Below are 6,518 nucleotides of genomic sequence, written 5' to 3' on the forward strand. Positions count from 1 at the left end.
AGGGCAAATCAAACCTTTTTATAAGCGGAGCAGCTGTTCAGAATCTAAAGCGAACTTCCAGTTTCGTAGAGGCAGACTTAGCTATTTCCGTAATGTGGGGATTCCTAGAAAGAGTGGATGTTACAGTAATACCAAGAATGCTCACTGAGTCAAGAGGTGAATTACAGGACGGTCAAAGGAGAGACGAGAGCTTTGACGAGTTTCCGATAGAGATATGGTTAGAAACTGGGTCTTGGAGGCATTAAACTTAACTCGATATCGTTTACCCCTTTAAGATATCCTGTCCACGTCTAGGTTTAGCGATGATGTTGCGTCCGGACGAGATGCAGATCAAGTGAGAGAAGGAGCAAAAATGAAGGATGTGGATGAATGCAGTGATGAGTCGTCAAGATATGAGTGCACTTGGTTATCTGTGGAAGAGAAGATGAAAATAAGAAAAAGAATAGGGGAAAGGAGAGAACACTGAGGGACACCGCTGTTGATGGAGAAAGGATGGAGCAACGTTGATCCATCAACAACCAGTGATAGATCGGCCGTGGAGTAAGCTACCTAGACATGAAGAAGCAAAGCGAGGGAGGGAAGCCCAAAAGAGAGGAGACAAAATATCCTGATACACGGCCATCTGTGCTGGAGAGAAGAGTACCCCAACGCACTCACGGCCAACTTTCCTTTTATATCAAACCTTGTTCTACCAGCTCATTAGAAGACGACTCAGGCAATTTGGACGGCATAAGCTGTGTTATTATGATATATTTCGACTAATTTCTGTATATTTCGGAGTTTTCTTACGCCTTATAAACAAGGTGACCCCACTGTCTCGGGAGTCGCGTTAACACCAGGTCGTTTTCTGTACTTAATAATTCCCTCTCACTGCATCATTTTCTAACTTTGGTAATTGAAGGTCTATATCACTTCTCTTGTTTGTTTTATTATTTCATCATGTTCTATTGTCATGTCATGAGATAGATATAGTTTTTAGTTTTACCATTTTGATACTAAAGATCTGTGTGTGCGAAATTAATCTGGTAAAAGGAATAAGCGAAATGATTACCACTTCCTTGATGGCCATCGAATATCTCTCTACCGCTTCATCTGAACACGTCTGAGGTAATAGCGAAGGCGTACAATGTTATTATGGAACATCTAGTTTCATGGGCTCTGTTCATATATTTCGACTTGTTTCACATATCTTGACATTCTTCAGTCCCAGATTCTCCCTCGTTTTCATTGCCTTCTCCATTATTGAGTTGGTTTTCATCTTAGAATAAGAAAAAAATATAGATTATGCCAGTTGCAGGTAACTGATGTTACAAAATCTGAATTCCAGTGTCAGTCTCCGCGTCCCCCTAAAAGGAAATTATCTGTATGACTAGCTTTGTCAATGCTTGCATGTATTCGCATAATACTCATAGAGATATAACTGTCATTATGTACTGTTACACAATGAATAATGCTCTAAAACATTCTCGATAAACATCTCACCATCTAGATCACTTTCGTTTTCTTTCAAAAATTGTTATTCCGTCAGAAAACGATACATAAAACTAGAGTTGTAAGGGGGTAACTTAAATTACCTTTAGGTGTTAGACAGGAGCCACGAACGACAGCCACCGATATCTGAACGCTACCTCACTGCCAGTTGCGACTAAGAATTACATTGGGAGTGATCCTCACTTTTCAACTGAAGGTAACTCCTGTACAGTGACATAATTCGTGAAGGTATGATGGCTATGCTACCACTGACTACACCTATGATGATGGAGCCAACATCCTGGTGGTACTCGGAGCCCTCAAACATGATGGATGAGGTGATGGATATGATGGAGTCTTGGGGTGTTGGAGGAAGCTTGGTGATGAGACCCAGTACATGGTCCAGATCCCGGCACCTTTCCTGCCCCTACGACGCTAACTCGGGCTGGAGATAATGCATGAGGAAGTTGCTACTGTCACCTCCCAGTGGTGTGTTGATTGTACCTCACTACAACAAGGATATTACAAGCTGCATTACAGGCAAGTGTAGCGACAGCGACCAGTGCAACACCAGCATCAGTCAGGACACAACACCTTTCTGCCGCTGTAGCAGAGCCAAAGTGACCAGCGATCATGCCACCAAACCTACCAACACTAACCATGAGAGCAGTGGCAGCACCAGCCCAGCCACCAGCAACAAGGAGGCTCCTGAAGATAGCCATGAGGCTCCGTGGCAGTTTAGTGTAGACATGAGGGGATGTGAGGAGGTGAGGGCGTTCACTGACTCAGGATCGTTGACAGTAGAAGGTAGAGGGCGGCGTGGGCACTCGAGGATGATGGTGCGTCACGTGACCACACTGCCGCCACACGTCACCCCCGACACACTGACGGCCACGCTCAGGGACGGCCAACTCAGCGTCAGCCAGAGGCCGGGCTCACATGGTTCTCATGTTAGGGTCCTGCCCATCGTCACCCCTGAAGAACACGACTCTGCCAGTCATCCACATCCCACAGAACAGTTGCAGGAAGAACACGAACACAGCCAACTGTCACAGCAAGATAAGCAACAGGAACAACAGAGCCAACAACAAGAGCAGCAGGTGGCATGTTCAACACAACAAGAGCAACGAGAAGAGCATGGTAAAGAAACTCAAGTCAGCTGAATGAATAATGAAACTTCCGTGTTTTCTTTCATAGGACCAAGCAGTTCCCAGGAAATGTTTCTGTTGCTTTGTAATATTTTCTTTATTCTGTTTCACTACTGCAACACTGAAGTCATTTCAATATGTTACTGAGGAATGCATTCATTCTTTATTCTTTTCTTTTTCATGTTGAAGGCTTCAGTCACGGACAGAAGTCCACATCAAGGCCGGGCCTTATTTGAAATACGGATAGAATAATGAAAGGGAAAGAGAAAAGACACGGGAAAGTATTTACGAATTGTGGAGGAAGTGAATAATAAAGTATATGGAGAGTGAATGTCTTTTTCCCTTTTTCGTCAAAAATAGTAATTATTTCAATATCTAGAGTAGTGATTTGTAAATGATTCATAAAGAAAATTCTAATTCCGTCAGTCAAAAGTAAATGGAAAGTTTCTAGATGATAATGGATGACTGTCCCGTGACTGAGAATATCGTCAACAAGATGTGTGGGTCAGCAGACTGGAGGAGTTGAAGTTTATCTCTATTGAAAAGCATGTTGTTCTCAGTTGCCCGGTTAAATACTTCGTTAAGGCTCTTTGAGGCCTTTCGGCATCTTCTATGGATGTGATTTTCATTGTATCATCTTCAAAGGATGATATGGAAATGTGGCTCATGCTTGCGTCATGTCAGATATATGAATGAGGAATAGGAGAGGTGCAAGTACACTTCCTTGAGGGACTGAGCTTTTAACTATGGAAGCACTGGACATGCCATGATTCACAACTAAGTGTCGTGATCTATTACCTAAAAACGTTGTATATCCATCCCCCATTTTTTCCTGTTATTGCCCAACATTTTCTTTTTCTAAGTGATATGACAACATGGTCACACTCGTCAAGTGCTTTTTCAAAGTCTGTAAATCACATCCGCATTTTCTTTGTTTTCAAGAACTTCAACAGTCCTATAATTATGGTTATGCATCTCAAACAGGCAAGATCTCCCCGTCCTAAAACCATGTTGTCCTGAATTATGAAGCTTGCTCACCTCCATAAACTCAGCCAGCTTGCCTCATAGGACTATTTTGAAGACTTTAATGGTGTGCAGTGTTAATGCTGCCGGTCGACAGTGTTTTTGGGAATGATTTAATTCCACTTTTGTGGAGTGGGACGATATAAGCCAGTTTTGTGCAGTGGGACGATATAAGCCAGTTTTGTGGAGTGGGACGATATAAGCCAGTTTCAAATTTTCGGGAATGATGCCAGAATCTAGACTTTTCCTCTCGATGATATTTTCTGCACGTACTAGAGAATCTTGAATTTCTTTATGAAGAATGAGTTCCATGAGTCCGGGCCTGGGGCTGAGGGTAAGGTCATACTCCTGGGTATGACAAGACACACCTAGGTATGACAAGACACACCTGAGTATAGCGAGACATACCTGGATATGGCAAGACACACCTAGGTATGACAAGACACACCTGGTTATGGCAAGACACACCTAGGTATGGCAAGATACACCTAGGTATGACAAGACACACCTGAGTATAGCGAGACATACCTGGATATGGCAAGACACACCTAGGTATGACAAGACACACCTGGTTATGGCAAGACACACCTAGGTATGGCAAGATACACCTAGGCATGACAAGACACACCTGAGTATAGCGAGACATACCTGGATATGGCAAGACACACCTAGGTATGGCAAGACACACCTAGGTATGGCAAGACACACCTAGGTATGGCAAGACACACCTGGGTATAGCGTGACATTCCTGGATATGGCAAGACACACCTAGGTATGGCAAGACACATCTGGGTATGGCAAAACACACATGGTTATGGCAAGACACACCTAGGTATAGCAAGACACACCTGGGTATGGCAAGACACACCTAGGTATAGCAAGACACACCTGGGTATGGCAAGACACACCTGGGTATGGCAAGACACACTTAGGTATGGCAAGGCACACTTGGGTATGGTAAGACACACCTCGGTATGGCAAGACACACCTAGGTATGGCAAGACACACCTAGGTATGGCAAGACACACCTAGGTATATCAAGACACACCTGGGTATGGCAAGACACACCTAGGTATGGCAAGGCACACTTGGGTATGGCAAGACACACCTCGGTATGGCAAGACACACCTAGGTATGGCAAGACACACCTAGGTATGACAAGACACATCTGGGTATGGCAAGACACACCTGGGTATGGCAAGACACACCTGGGTATGGCAAGACACACCTAGGTATGACAAGACACACCTGCTTATTGCAAGACACACCTAGGTATGGCAAGACACACCTAGGTATGGCAAGACACATTCACGGTATGGCAAGACACACCTGGTTATGACAAGGCACACCAGGGTATGGCAAGACACATTTAGGTTTGGCAAGATATACTTGGGTATGGCAAGACACTTATGGTTATGGCAAGACACTTATGGTTATAGCAAGACACACCTAGGTATGGCAAGACACACCTGGGTATAGCAAGACATACCTGCGTATGGTAAGACACACTTGCGTATAGCAAGACACACCTGGGTATGGCAAGACACACCTAGGTATGGCAATGCGCATCTAGGTATGGCAAGACACACCTGAGTATGGCAAGGCACACCTAGGTATTTTAAGACACACCTAGGTACGGCACGACACACCTAGGTATGGCAAGACACACCTGGGTATAGCAAGACTAAACTAGGTATGGCAAGAGGCACCTAGGAATGGCAAGACACACCTTGGTATGGCAAAACACTCCTAGGTATGGTAAGACACACCTGGGTATGGCAAGACTAGATATATCAATATACACCTTTTGCTCCTCCCTTGTCTTCCTTCTCCATTGCTCTTTTTCCCTTTCGCTCGTATGTGGTGAGCACTACGCGCTAGCCCTGGTGAATGGTAAAACTATTTTCTTAGCAACTGTGAGATAATTAGGTACCTCTCTCTCTCTCTCTCTCTCTCTCTCTCTCTCTCTCTCTCTCTCTCTCTCTCTCTCTCTCTCTCTCTCTCTCTCTCTCTCTCTCTCTCAATGAATAAATAAATGAATAGATTAATTAATTGATTAATAAGAATTAGATATATTTCTCTATTCCATTTATCTGTTTATTTCCTCTCATTCCTCCTGGCCTTTAATGATGTGTGAAATTCACCGAAATACATACCACAGCGAACAGTAGAGAATTACTGGCAGCTTATGAACTGAAACTGTTCTTATGAAGGACGTCCAGCCAGCAAGACTGATGGAAAATAAGGAGACTATAATGTCTGTTCTGTGTTGAGCCATGATAAGCATTGCCAAGTGGGAAGGTAGGCAGGCAGGTAGGTTGGTTGGCAGGTAGATAGGTAGTCACCCTTAGTATCAGCTTTAACTACATAAACATACAGTAACAAACATATGTACACAAACACGTCTGATTTTCTTTCAGTTTTGAAAAGACGACCCTCATCCACAGAACCATTGCCAGATGAATAGTGAATTTGAAAATCATCATAGGTGTCACCAGCTTTCCTTTCTTGTATGCAAGATTCTATGTCTGTTTAAGTCATCAGTGGGTTCATTATGCTGCCAGCTATTGTTGTATGAGAGAGGAGAAGAGTGAGGGAAGAGAACCCTCTTGCTGTTTTATCCTTACCTTATCTATCGAGTATAGAATGTGGGTTATAAAATGTGCTTCGCCAGATAACTTGTTCATAAGCCAATAGAGCCTTTGTTACCTATTTTGCATATGTAATCTTTGGTAATCTCTTTCTTTACCTCTCTCTATCTTTCTTCTCTTGAGCTTTTTAAACATCTCATGGAATCATAACAGATTGGTTGATCTAGATTGGTGATGAATAGTATGATCAGAAATAGTTTTATATTACATCATAGAAAACTGTTAC

The sequence above is a fragment of the Panulirus ornatus genome, chromosome 17, assembly GCF_036320965.1.
Source record: "Panulirus ornatus isolate Po-2019 chromosome 17, ASM3632096v1, whole genome shotgun sequence".
In the NCBI taxonomy this organism is placed as follows: Eukaryota; Metazoa; Arthropoda; class Malacostraca; order Decapoda; family Palinuridae; genus Panulirus; species Panulirus ornatus.